The following is a 15,312-nucleotide window of genomic DNA, read 5'->3' as shown; positions in this document are numbered from 1 at the left end:
ATTAGCCATTCAATTCCATCATCCTCTTTCTGTATCAATACATCTCTGACCCCGATATCCCGAGCATCAAACTCAATTTTCAAAGGGCTTCAAAATATTTGGTGTAGCTAAAGCTCGTGCGATGATTAATCCTGCTTTAAAATTCTCAAATGCCTCCTGGCATTGTTCTGTTCACCACAATTCTGTGTTCTTCTTTAATAAATCCATCAGTGGTGCCAATACGCTGCTGAAGTTTGGAACAAACTTCCAATACAATCCACTCAGTTCCAAAAATCGAAGCACCTTTTTCTTCGAGGATTGTCATGGAAATTCCTCAAATCCCTTCGTCTTTGTGTTCCATGGGGGTCAACCTTCCATGGCCAATGTAATGTCCCAAGAACGTCACCTCTGCCTTCGCGAATTCTGTTTTAGATTAGATTAGATTACTTACAGTGTGGAAACAGGCCCTTCGGCCCAACAAGTCCACACCGCCCCGCCGAAGCGTAACCCACCCATACCCCTCCATCTACATTTTACCCCTTACCTAACACTATGGGCAATTTAGCATGGCCAATTCACCTGGCCTGCACATCTTTGTGATTGTGGGAGGAAACCGGAGCACCCGGAGGAAACCCACGCAGACACGGGGAGAACGTGCAAACTCCACACAGTCAGTCGCCTGAGGCGGGAATTGAACCCGGGTCTCAGGCGCTGTGAGGCAGCAGTGCTAACCACTGTGCCTAATTTTGTAACTAATTTTGAATCTTGTAAATGTTCAACATGCTCTGCCAGCTGTAACATGTGAGCTTTCAATCACTTGCTAAAGATCACTATATCATACAGATAAGGTGCACAATTTGTTCATATGGCATCAACTCTGTTTCTGAGTCTTAAATGTGGCTGGTGCATTATTCATCCATATGAAATACTCGATGAAGTTTTTTGTCATCTCTGGTATCTTTACGAGATAGTTTAACTGACTCCACATGTTTTTCAATTTGAATGGGGCCACTAAACCTGGCTTTGAAGGGATTTCCTTCCGCTGGTGGCATTACTAATACGTCATCTCCACGGGAAATCTTCAAAGTTTCAGAGTTTTTATCTGCCACCTGCTTCACTCTATGCTATGCTCTTCAGATACTGTTTAGCAAACTCACCTACTCCGTCTACTCTCTCCTTCACCTCACACACAGAATCCAGGTGTGAGATTTCCAACTTCGGACCTGTCAATTTATGTTTAATTAATTTCAAAGGACCTCTCACTTCATGTACGAATATTAACTCAATGGAAGTAAAGTGAGTAGATTTATTTGGGACATCTCTCATGGCAAAAAATTTAATGGGGCACCTTTATCCCAGTCATTTGGCCAACCCTGACAGTACGCTGTTAACATAGTCTTCAGCGTCTGATGCTAACTTTCCAAGGCTCCCTGGGATTCAGGATGGGACGCACTTGATTTGAAGTGCTGTATGCCGAAGCCATCCATGACTTCCTTCAACAGTTGAGCGGTAAAATGAGACCCTTGGTCTGACTGAATCTCTCTGGGCAGCCCACAGCGAGTAAAGAAAGCTACCAACTCCTCCACCTCCCTTTTTGCCTTGACACACCAATAATGGAATTGCCTCTGGAAATCTGGTAGAGACATCCAATATAGTCAGCAAATATTGGTTTCTACTTTTACTTTAGAAAGGGGAGCTACACAATTAATCATAACCCACGTGCAATGTTCTTCGAATGCAAGAATTGGCAACAAAGGTGCTGGTTTTATTACTGCCTGTTACTTACCTACCATTTGGGATGTATGTCATGTACAAGAAACATTAACAGCGTCCTTGTGCATTCCAGGCCAGTGGAAAAGTTTCTGTACCTTGGCCTGAATCTTCTGTGCACCTAAGTGACCGCCTGCAGTTATTTTATGAGTTACCTGTAACACTGTACGTTACTGCTAACACAATCTGGTGCACTTCGGCCCATTTCCCGTCTGCAGTAACCTATCGGGGTCTCCATTTTAATTTTAGGATTCTATCTTTCAGTTAATAAAGTTCAACAATATATTCTAATTCCTTTTCTGTGTGTGTGCATGTGCATGTGTGTGCGAATGTGTGTGTATATATATCTGTTGTAAGTCCATTAGCCTTTATGGACTAAACACCTCTGCCTGATCCTCTGCCTGTTAAAGGTTTTCCTGCACCGATACATCAACAGGTGTCAGTTCACTGAGCATCAAACCATTTGTCTTTTTCGTTCGTTTTTCCTTCCTGCTGTAACTTATGACAGTGGGATCTTGTTACTACACAGTCTGGAAAAATTCCTGGGTAATTTTCCTTTAACTCCCCAATTCGCTCGTCTTCCTTTGGCTTCTCCACCACAAGGGGTGCCTATCCCTCCTCACCTCCTGCTAAATCGTTCCCAAGAACAAACTGTATTCCTGGAACTGACACTCTGTTAGTCACTGTCACTGTTACTTCCCTAAGCTTGATTTGGCATTCCATCCTGATGTTACACAAGGGAATGCTTAATTTCTGTCCCCATTCCACAAATTAATACGCTCTTGATTAATATGCCAGAAAGAGTGAAAAAAACTTTCATCTCTTACGATTAGAGGGTGAGAGAAAGTGAGGGCTCCAGATGCTGGAGATAAGAGTTGAAAAGTGTGGGGCTGGAAAAGCACAGCACGTTGGCAGCATCCGAGCGGCAGGGGCGTTGACGTTTCAGGCATAAATCCTTCATCAGGAAAGTGGGAGGGAAGGGAGGGGGAAGGAGGTTGAGAAATAAATGGGAGAGTGGGGGTAGAGCTGGGTGGAAGGTAGTTTGGAAGGTGATAGGTAGATGCAAGTGGGGTCTGATGGTGGTAGGTCGGACAGGAGGGTGATAGGACTCCTATCAGTGGTAGGACAGCTGGAACCCTCACACTGTACAGCATCAACGTTGACTTCACCAAATTCCAAATCTCCTCTCCACCAACCTCTCCCAGATCCAAGTACAACCTAGCACTGCCCTCTTGGACTGCCCTAACTAGACATCTTCCTTTCCACCTATCGACTCCACCCTACCCTCCGACATATCACTATCACTCCCACCTACATCATCTTATTGCCTTCCCAGTGACCCTTCCACCAGCTCAGCTACTACCCTCGTATTTATCTTTCAGTCCCCTTGTCCCCCACCCCTCCTGACGATGGGTGTCTGCCTGATATTCGATTGTCCTGCTGTTTGGATGCTGCCTGATCTGTTGTGCTTTTCTGGCGCCTCACTTCTCAACTATTAGAGACTGAGCAGATCCCATATCTTACAAAATTATAACTTCTTGTCCTTCTGCCCCTGTTCTTTCTGAGTAAACTTTATCTACAGAGGTGAATTCTTTAGAGAGATCAGGCACTGCCTCCATACCCAGCCCTTGCCCAGGCTGTGCAATTTCCTGCAGCTCCTCGGCTCCACTTGGGGTCTCCTTTACCAGTTTCACTAATGCCACTGGGCTTAGCCTCTTCTCCCACATCTTTCCCCAAAGTGTCTTCCTTTAACGCCCAGCGCGGTGTGTTCCAGCTTCCTGCAGTGAAAACAACTTTTTCCCTGTGCCTTTCTCAAACCACTAACACTGAAATTTTGTTTTCCACTCCCTTATCGTGAGAGCACCTTAGGCCTTTCACCACCTTTCAACCCCCTTGGGCTTCTTACTTCACCTGTACTGAATTATTGTGAGCTACTCTTCGCTTTGTAATGTGTGATCGTCCCTTCTCCCAATTTCTATCCCTCACAGGATGAAATTCCTGCCAGAAGCTAAATTCCATTACATGCCACAATGCATATTTACCTGCCATTTCTGCCGCGCTTCTCACTTCTTGAACTTTCTATTCATTCACATTAATTCGTACGATCTCTGGAAGTGAGTCTTTTAGCTTCTCCAGCAGATTAATCTCCCTTCAAGCCTCACAGGTCTTATCTATTTTTAATGCCAGCACCCAGATATCAAAGTGACCGTGGTTAATTCTTTCAAACTCAATATAAGTCTGACCTGGTTGCGTCTCTATTTTTCTGAACTTCTGTCAGTATGCTTCTAGTACCAATTCATAACCAATCAATAATAACCAATCTGACATCTTGATAATCTATTGATCCCTCATCTAACAGCGCTGCACATACCTCACCAGCTGTGCCCACCAGCTTAGTCTGAATGAGCATTACCCACAAGTTCACTGGACACGTCATCTGCCTAGCCATTTTTTCAAAAGAAATAAAAAAGTTTTGACATTTTTCTCATCGAAATATGGCAAGTTACTAACCTAGTTCTATACATCCCTACGTTCTCCCTTCATCTCCATCCTGTTAATTTAACTTTCTTGTCAAATTCCCAACTTCTGAATTTCAAAACCCCTCTCTCTTGCTTTTTCCTTTCTTTCTCTTTCGTCTCTCTCTGTTTCCGTTCCTTCATTTATCTTCTATCTCCAGTTGCCACATTTGCAATTTAAGTTTTTATAACTCTACTGCAATTACCTATTTCTCTGATACATCAAAGTGATTAACTAACACCATTACAATTTCAACTTCCCTTTTCTCCCTGGTTAAACCCAATTCCAAACTATTTGCTAATTCTAAAAAATGTCCTCCTTCAGTCTTTCTAAACTTCCTTGGAAAATTTGGGGACATCTTTAGTAATGTTAAAAGCCATTTCTCTCACTTTTCATTTAACTAATGACAAGTACCAAAATTAAACGAATTTTCCCACTGGTTTTATTTGAAAATCAAAGTCACTGATTGCAATGAGTTGGAATTTGCTGGGACCTGTTGTATCTCAAATCAGTTCAAGTCGGTCCAAGTGCCACACGGCAAGGCCCCAAACTGTTATGACATCAATGTCGAACCCCTCTGTTAATTAAAATCACACACCTCGAAAAGCCCACCTCACATCATAATCTGTCAAAACGTGAGCGACAGAGAACTCCTAAATTCCACAAGTAAACAAAAAATAACAATTCATATGTGTGCAAGTTAGCTCGCTGAGCTTGAAGGTATGTTTTCAGAAGTTTCATCACCATGACTAGGTGACATCATCAGTGAGAGTATCTGCTGACGCGCTGATGGTATGTCCCGCCTCTCTATTTATAGGTCTTGGTTTCTTAAAATGGGTGATGTCATTTCCGGTTATTTTAACAAGAGAATGTAGACAGGATCTAAATTGATGCGTTTATTGATGGACTTCTGGTTAGAATACCATTCCTCTAAGAAGGTCCTTGCGTGTCTTAGTATGTGTGTGTGCTTTGTCCCAGTCAAAGTGGTGCCCTTCTTTGTCTGTATGTATGGAACATAGTGATAGTGCATCATGTCTTTTGGTGGCTCGTTGGTGTTCATGTATCCTCGTAACACAACAACAGGACAGTTTCAATGGTGGAAAAATGATTTAATATACACTGTTTAATCAATGTGTGTGTGCAGATAAGTCACATTTTTCATATGTGCACAACACATTGTAAACGAACAACAGAGACACAGTTAACGAAAAATGACGCATATGATGTATAAAATTGATAAAACATTAAAACATGTTTTGATCCTCTCAACGTTCCCTCCTTTTCTGGGATTCCCAACTCTAATCACTCATTCTCACCAGGATGTGTGCTCCAAATTCTTGATTCTGGTGTCCCAACCTATTTCATTTAATCCCCTTTCGACCGGGACTTCAATATGTTGGCCTGCTGGGTTCTTTCCAAAACTAGTGTCTGTCATATTATTGGAGATAAATATTCTGGCATCAGACTCAGCATTTGAACATATTACTCTGTTGTACATGCACTGTACAAAGGACCACAGCACACAGGCATTGCCAAAACATTGGGGGATGTTCATCTACTTCTTTCGATAATGTGGTTGCCTCATTTTCCACATCTCCAGATCTATATCCTCTCTCTCGTTCTCCCGTTGTATCTAGTTTAGAAATCCAACAATTATTCTTCGTGTCCCAACTCCCAAAACTCCTTCTTTCGGTTTATATCTAGCGCTCTCTTCAAGATGTAATGTGGTTATAATTAAGCAATGTGACAACAAAGACATGCGGGCATTGCTAGTCAGAGTTAATTGGAAGGGGAGCTGAGCAGGAAAGACCATGGAGCAGCAATGGGAGGAGGTTCTGTGGATAATTCGAAAGATAATACCAGAAATGCAACCCCAAGAACTTGAAACATGCTCATGGGAGAACAAGGCAGCCATGAGTGATAATGCATCAAACCAAAAGAGAAAATATACAATGTGGTGAAGATGATTGGGAATCCAGAGAATTCATTGGCTCTGCAATTACATAACGCTGACATCACTGACACTACAGAGCTCTTAATCATGGTCAGGGAAAGAAACAGAGGAAAAAACTTTCACTTTAAACACAGAAGATGGTATTTCTCAAGGAAAAAGATTCAGGTGAATTAAACATTTGCATTAAGATCAGTTAAATGCTTTTGCGGAATGTGTCAGGTTGGAAACAAGACACGAGGAGCGAGACTCTCAGCAGAATGAGAGTATGAAAATGGAAGTATTTCCACATCAGTAACAAGGTTAGGTCACTGTGTACAGTGTTGATGGGTGAATGAGTCTCAGTGAGAATTGGGGAACAGACAGCAGAATTGCATTGCAGATATTGCAGCTCGAAACTGCGTATTCACGTAGTGCTGTAGACCACAGCAGCTGGAGAGGCAGACATGCATTAAACCACACCCTGTAACTTTTTACCAGGGAAACACCTCAGTCTGTCATTACCATCAACACCATCTATGGCTCAGTGACGAGTGTGGGTGAACATGTCAGAGTCAGAATCACATGAACTTTAACCTGATTCGAACTCATTAAAGCTACCAGACTTGACCAACAGATCTGATCGAAGCACTTCAGTACTGTCACATTCAATCATATAGGATGATGGACGATCAAACAAATGACTGGAGAAGGGGGCTCCACAAACATTCCCATCCGAAATAATGGAACAGACCTGCACATCAGTGTAAAAGAGAAGGATGTTTTATCTGCACCATCCTCTGCCAGAAGTGTTAAGTCAATGATACACCTCACCCTCATCATGATGCCCACAAAATCACAGATGTCAGTCTTCAACCAATTTGTTTCACAGCACGTGACATGAAGAAACATCTGAACACAGTAGATATGACACAGGCAATGGGCCCTAACACCATTCCTGCAATAGGACTGAAGATGTGTGCTGCACAACAAGCCGTGTCCCTAGGGAAGTTGTTGCATTCCAGATCCAACTCTGACATCTCCCTGGCAATGTGGAATACTACTCAGCTACGTCCCGTCCCCTAAGCCGGGAATAATTACAATCTGACCAATTACCACCTCCTCAGTCCCATCATGACAGTCAAATTGGTGGGAGTTCTTTTTGACAGAGCTTTCAAGCAGCACAGAAATAACCTGCTCAGTCTGGTTTCCGATTGGTCCCCATGTGGAGATGGTGCTGTTGTGGTAATGTCACTGGATTACTAATCCAGACCAGGCTAATGCTCTGGCAGTGGGTGGAAGTTAAAAACAATTAATAAAATATCGAGATCTCAAATCTGGGGTCAGTAACAGTGCCCTTGAAGCCAATATGGATTGTAAACAGAATTTCCTTCTCCAATGTACTTTTAGGAATTGAATCACCCATGATTTCCTGGGCTGGCCTAAAAGTGACTCCAAAGACGCTGACATGTGATAAACATTTCAATGGTCTCTGAACCCTAAGCAAGGGCACTCATTTGTCTCAAACTACTCCGAGGTCTGAACGGATGAAACCGGACAGAACACCCGGCCGCAGCACCAGTGTCAGAAAAGGGAATGGGAACACAATCCTGTCTACCCTGCAGAAACCTCCTTCCTAACATCTGAGAGCTTGTGACAACATTTACAGAGCGTTCCCACAGAGTGCACAGAAACATCGGGAATGGAAAACACATTTAGCCTCCCCATTCCAGTTCATGGAAAAAATCTCCTCAATGCACTTACCCCACACGATATACATATCCATTAACGTGAGTAACCTTGGGAAGCTATAAAATAGGTGGTGCAGCAGTACGTTTGGTCCATCGAGTTTGCTAACCAATTCAATGTAATAATGCTTGGCCCATCATTTCCATACTGTACTCCTGCTCTCCTACCATCCCTTAACTGTCTCTAAATCCTTATTTATAAGCAGTGCCTTGGTTTCCAGGTACGACCGATACCCAAGGATCCCCTGTCAGTGAGAGCAGACATTTATTATCATCTCAATGCAGAGTGACTGCCTACACCTAATACTGTGGCCCCTTGTTTTTGAGGTCCCAGCCAGGGGAATTATCATCCCTGCTTCCAATCTGTCTCACCCTGTCAGAGTTTTGTATATTTCACTGAGATCTCCACTCATTTTCCTAAACCCCATGGAATACTGGCCCAGTCTCCCCAAACTCTGCTCCCACAACAAGCCCGTCATCCCAGAGATCAATCTGGTTATCCTTCACTGCTCTCCCTCAATGTCAGTTTTGTCCATTATTAGGTAAGGAGACCAAAACTGCACACAATACTGCACAATATTCAAGATGATATCTCACCAAGGCCCTGTACAGCTGCAGTAAGACACCCTTTCTCCTGGACTCACATCCCCCTGAAATGAAGGTCCACACACCATTTATCTTCCTCACTGCTTTCTCTTTCTGCAATATTCCTTTCAGCGACTGGTGTACAAGGAGATACAGATCCTTTTCAGTGTTACAGCTCCCCACTTGGTGGGTCTGTGTACAATGGGCAGCGTGGCATTGCCATGCCCAGTATTGACTTCTGGTTACAGAACTCACTGCGCTGCAGGGGCCTCAGAGGTTTATGCAGAAGGAAACAACAAAAACGAGCATACGTCCGTTTGAAGATCAACATGTTTCCACCAATCCTTTCAAATGGTAGGCTGCCAATTTATCGTTTCCACCAAAGAGCACACCGTCACCTCTATCCACATTGTTCTCCCTCTGTCACGTATTTAACCGTTCACTCCACTTGTCTTATTCTTCTTGGTGCTTTTTTACATCCTCCTCATCCACTCACAATCCCACATCCGTTAGTACTGTCAGCAGGTTGGGATATATTGTATCTAATTCCAGTAACCAAATGTTTAAAGGGCATTGTGAACAGCTGGGCCCGAAGCACCGATCCCTGCGACACCTCAGCAACCATCCTGTGTTAATTTCTATTTATTTATTTCATGAATCTGGGTGTCACTGGCTGGCCCAGCATTTATTGCTTGTCCCCAGTTGCCCTTGAGAAAGTGGTGGTGAGCTGCTTTGTTGAACGCTCCAGTCCACCTGCTGTGGTTGACCTCCAATGCCATTAGGGAGGGAATCCCAGGATTCTGACCCAGTGACTGTGAAGGAGCGGTGATATATTTCCAAGTCAAGATGGTGAATGGCTTGGAGGGAACCTGAAGATGATGGCATTCCGATACATCTGTAGCCCTTGTCCTTCTAGATAGACATGGGAGTTGGGAAGATGGTCTCTGAGGATCTTTGGTGAATCATTTCATTGCAGCATGTAGATAGTCAAACACTGCTGCTACTGCTGAGCGTTGATGGTGGAGCATTGTGGATGAAGGGACAGTCAAACTGGCTACTTTGTCCTGGATGGTATAAAGCTTCTTGAGTGTTGTTGGGGCTGCACATATCCAGGCAAATTGGGAGTCCTCGATCACACTTCTGACTTACGCATTGTAGATGATGGACAGACGTTTGGAGGTCAGGATGTGAGTTACTCACCGCAGTATTCCTAGCTTCTGACCTACTCTTATAGTTACTGTGTTCATGTGGCGAGACCAGTGAGTTTCTGAGCAATGATTACCCAACAGGAATTTGATACTGGGGGATTCAGTGATAGTAACACCATTGAATGCCAAGGGGCAGGTTAGATTGTATTTTATTGGTGATGGTCATGGTCTGGCATTCGTGTGACCTGAATATTACTTGCCACTTGTCAGCCTGAAAACTGTCAAGATCTGGTCGCATTTGGACATGGACTGCTTCAGTATCTGAGGAGCCACAAATGTTGCAGAAAATTGTACAATCATTGGCGAACATCCCCATTGCTGACCTTAAAATGGAGGGAAGGTCATTGATGAAGTAGCCCTGAAGAAGTTTTCGGCAACTGTTTGAGGGACTCCTACAGACTTGGAGCTGGGTTGACTGACCTTTATCAACCATGACCATCTTCCTACGTGCCAGGTATGATTCTAACCAGCAGGCAGTTTGCCCCGATACCCATTGATTCCAGTGTTGCTAAGGCCCCTTGATACCACACATAGTTGAATGCAGCCTAGATTTAAATGGCTATCGCTCTCACCCCACCCCTGGAATTCAGCTCTTTTGTCCATAATTGAACCACGGTAATGAGGTCAGGAGCTGAGTGGCCCTGGTGGAGACCAGACTGGGTGTCATTGACCAGGGTATTGCTGAGCAGGTGCTGCGTAAAAGCACTGAGACATTCCACCACTTTACTGATGATCGAGAGGAGACTGATGGGGTGGTAATTGGCCAGATAGGATTTGTTCTGTTTTTTACATACAGGAGCAATGATTACTTGGGGTAATTTTCCACGTAATCAGAAAAATCCATTGTTGTAACTATATTGAAATAGTTCGGCTAGGGGAGTGGCAAGTTATGGAGCACAAGTTGTCAGTACTATTGACATAATGGTGTCAGATTATGCACCTTTTGGAGTATCCAGTATATGCAATCGTTTCTGGATATCGTGTGGACTGAACCAAATTAGTTGATGACTGGTAACTGAATTACTGAGGACCACTGGAGGAGGCTGAAATGGATCATCCACTCAGCACTTCTGACTGGAGATTGTTGCGAGTGCATCAGCCTTATCTTATACACTGAAGTGCTGGGCTCTTCCATCATGGAGGAAGGGGTTATTTGTGGAATCTCTTCCTCCAGTGAATTGTTTAATTGTCCCCAACGTTTCTCGGCTAGATGTGGAACAACTGCAGAGCTTAGATCTTTTACTTTGCTTGTGGGATCACTGAGCTGTGTCTATCACTTACTGCTTATGCTCTTTGGCGCACAAGTAGTCCTGATTGGTGGCTTCACCAGGCTGACACCCCATTTTCATGTATGCCTGGTGCTGCTCCTGCCATCCTGCACACTCCACTGAACCAATGTTGATCCTCTAGATTGATGGCAGTTGTTGCGAGGGGGATATGCCAGGCCATGAGGTTATGCGGGAGTACAACTTGGCTGCTATTGATGACCAACGACACCTTATGGACATCCAGATTTGAGCTGCCAGATCTGTTCGAAGTCTGCCCTGTTTAGCAACGTGATAGTACCACCCAAAATGGTGGAGGTTATTCTCAATGTGCAGGTGTGATTTTGTCTCCACAATGACTATGCGGTGGTCTCTCTTACCTATAATGTCATGGACAGATACTTCTGCAACTGGCAGATTAGTCAGGCTGTGTTCAAGTATGTATTTTCTTCTTGTTGGTTCTTTCCCCACCTGTTGCAGAACCAATCGAGCAGTCATATCCTTTGGGGCCCGGCCAGCTCGATCAGTAATGCTGTCGCTGAGATACTCTTGTTGGTGAACATTGAAATCCCCCACCCAGAGTATATCTTGCGTCCGTGCTACCCTCAGTGCTTCCTCCAAGTGTTGGTCGGCATGGAGGAGTACTGATTCATCAGTTCAGAGAGGCTGGTACATGGTAATCAGCAGGAGGTTTCCTTTCCCATGTGCAAAGTAATGCCATGAGACTTCATGGGATACGGAGTCACTGTTGAGGATTCCCAGAGCAATTCCCTTCCAACTGTATCCCACTGTGCCACCACTTCTGCTGTGTCCGTCCTGCTGATGAGACAGGAGATATTCGGGGTAGGTAATGGGATGTCTGCGATATAGTTATACTCACAGAATCATACCATACAGACAATGTCAGGCTGTTGCTTGACGAGTCTGTTTATTTCTATTCACCGTTTCCTGCCAGCTGTCCCATTCTGGAAACATAGCCATATATTAGCCCCCAATCCACTCAGATTTGATTTTGCAAATTGGGCTTGGAGCTTTACCAAAATCTTTCTAAAAGTCCACATGTTTTACATCCATTGTTTCTCTTTCATTTGTCTCCCATTCTGTTTCTCAAACATAATTCCCATTTCATAAATCTACGTTCGTGTTGTCTATGACCATTACTTTCAGCCACAATAATTTCTCCTAAATAATTTACTAACTATGTTCTATGTTCAATGTACTCTATCATTTTCCTACACCAGACTTGGTTTTCCTTGTATTGTTTGAAAGTTCTGTGAAGACAGAACTGAAGTAGTGGCTTCATTGTTCTGCCATTTCCCTGTTTCCAATTCTCTATTCTCTGGTTTCAAACTGTAAGGAAACTGCACTTGTTTTCTCATATTTCTCTCATTGACATAATTTAACAAGCTATTACAGTTCACTCTTTTAACCCTTGTGAATTTAATCTTCAGAAAGCCATCAATTCCTGCAATAAACTGCTCAATAATTGACCATCCACACCATACACTCACAGGAGCATAGACTCTGTGCCAACAGAAATACAGCACGATCTATATTAGTCCCATTTTCTACACCAGGCCCATAACCTGAAATGTTATGACGCTACCAAGTGCTCGTCCAAGTACATTTTAATGGTTGTGAGGTTACCCGTAATAATTCCCCTCTCAGGAAGTAATCCCAGAACCCCACATCCTCGAGGTGAAAAAATATTTAAGTCCTTTCTGAACCTCAAACTTTTCAATTTAAAAGTGTGCTCCCTTGTTCTTGACCCTCTGACTAAAAGGAACAGCTGCTGTCTATCCACCCTGTCCGTGTCGCTTATAATCTTATCGCTCTGAATCACATCCCCCTCAGCTTTCGCTGCTCCAAAGTCAACAACCCAAGCTTATCCAGCCTCTCTCCATAGCTGATATGCTCCATCCCAGGGAACATCCTGGGGAATCACCTCTGCACCCTCTCCAGTACAATCACATCCTTCCTGGAATGTGGCTCCCAGAGCTACATGCAGTACTCCATTTTGACCTAACCAAAGCCCTGTATTGCTCTTATAATCTACATCCTGATTAGGAAACGCTACAGCCAAGGTCCAATTCTTAACTTGTTCATGACCCTGTCCAGTCACATTCAGGGATGTGTGGAGAAGCACAATCTGAACTTCCCAGCGTGCTGCCATTCATTGAGTCCTCCCCTGCCTGGTTCCTTCTCCCAAAGTGCATCACCTCATATTTTTCAAGGTTACAAACCATCTGCCATTGATCTGCCCATCTGACCAATCATCTGCATCTTCCTGTGGTTAGCACTGCTGCCTCACAGCACCAGAGACCTGGGTTCAATTCCTGCCTCAGGCGACTGACTGTGTGGAGTTTGCACATTCTCCCCGTGTCTGCGTGGGTTTCCTCCGGGTGCTCCGGTTTCCTCCCACAGTCCAAAAATGTGCAGGTTAGGTGAATTGGCCGTGCTAGATTGCCCGTAGTGCTAGGTGAAGGGGCGGAATCTAGGGGGGTGGGTTGCGCTTCAGCGGGTCGGTGTGGACTTGTTGGGCCGAAAGGGCCTGTTTCCACACTGTAAGTAATCTAATCTAATCTAATCCTCACTGCGAACCATCCGGTCAATCTTTATGTCAAACATACAGTTACTTATCACACCTCCCCCACTCTCCACCTAGCCCCCTCCACATTCACGTCTTTTTTTATGAATAACACAAACAATAAGGGACACAGCACTGATCCCTGTGGTACACCAGGGGACACTGGTCTCCAGTCGCTCAAAGAGCCTTCTCCCACAACCCTCTGACTGCTGCCATTAAGAGAAATCTCCTTGTAACCTGTCAAGGTATCCTTCATATTGGGAGATTTTACATTATTTCTCAGTATCCCAGCTGGAAATTTGTGAAAGGCCTTCCTACAAAACTAAACAATTGACCTCCTCAAACTAATTCAATCAAATCCAGTAGATACCACTCCCTTCTGATTAAGTCATGATAATTATCCCTGATCTAACCTTGTGACTCTGACTGGAGTTCGATTTCATCCTTCCCTATTTTCTCCAGTAGTTTCTTTAACAGTGATCTAATACTCGCTCATCGATAGTTCCCTGGTCTATCTCTCCCACCCTGTGAAGTGTAATCGTATTAGCAGTCCTCCAGTTCTCTGGCACCTCCCCTTTGGTCAGATTCTAATTAAAATATTCAATCAGGTTCATTCCTCCGTTGACCCCAACAGCCGCCTGTGATACAACTCTTTCCGACATGGAGATTGGTCCAAATTTATACAGAACAAAGCCTCAAATCCCTGCTCGTATTTTACATCTTTCTGTTCAAGAGTTGTCCAGTCCATCTTCTTGAATTCTGTACCTGCATCCTCCTTTTCCCAAGTAAAATAAATGTGAAGGTCTCATGTAACAATCCATCAATGTTCTCCAGTTTGACACACAGATTGCCCCTTTTGGTTTCTAATGGTCACTAACTATTTGCTGATTATTCTGTTCTACTTGTCCGTGTAGAATATCGTGGGATTCACCTTGATCTCACCTTCTTGTACTTCTCCATGTACCCCTCTGTTATTCTGTCCCCGCTATGTTTCTAAGATTCACTGCAATCACCTCTCATGTTTTGAAACTCGAGATCACGGGCTGAGTTTCCACATCAGACAATCTTGTCATCATAGGGATTAATCTGGATAATACCTTTTGCAGTTCCTCTGGAGTCAGTACATTCTTTCTTAGATTGGGACTCCGAACGATACACAATACTCTAAGTGTAGCCTCATGAACACTCGATTCAACTGGTGCACTACATCCTCTCTATTCCAATTCCATTCACATGAATGTAAAGCTAATTTTTACGTTCCAGTTTGCATATGTTCTTCCCAATACCTCTCGCTTTAACTTTTCTTATGAACTTACTGTGTGAGTTCTTTTTAAAAAGCTCATGAATATCAAACTATACGTTAACCATTGGTTCTTCATTGTCTATGTCTCCAAGAATAATCTTGAAACCATTTTAAAACGATGTTTTCCACTTCTGGTTTTCCTTCCATCGATACATTACCACCCTCCCCAGTCATGTTATTACCGTCTATATATCTAGTAGCATGTTCTTTGTAATCGAGTCCAATAGACACCCAACTGCGGATGACAAGTTACTGGTCTGTAGTTCACCACTCTCTATCTTCGTCCTTTCTTAAAATATTGGACAATATTTATAAACTTTGCCTTATCCAGTTTGGCTAAATGCCTTTCGGGAATGTGTCGGTAAATAAAGTGAAAATCTGCGATGCACTCAACATGTCTATTGCTGCTTCCCCTGAAAT

Source organism: Chiloscyllium punctatum, chromosome 28 (assembly GCF_047496795.1).
Source record: "Chiloscyllium punctatum isolate Juve2018m chromosome 28, sChiPun1.3, whole genome shotgun sequence".
Classification (NCBI taxonomy): domain Eukaryota; kingdom Metazoa; phylum Chordata; class Chondrichthyes; order Orectolobiformes; family Hemiscylliidae; genus Chiloscyllium; species Chiloscyllium punctatum.
Note: the sequence above shows the minus strand (reverse complement) of the source record.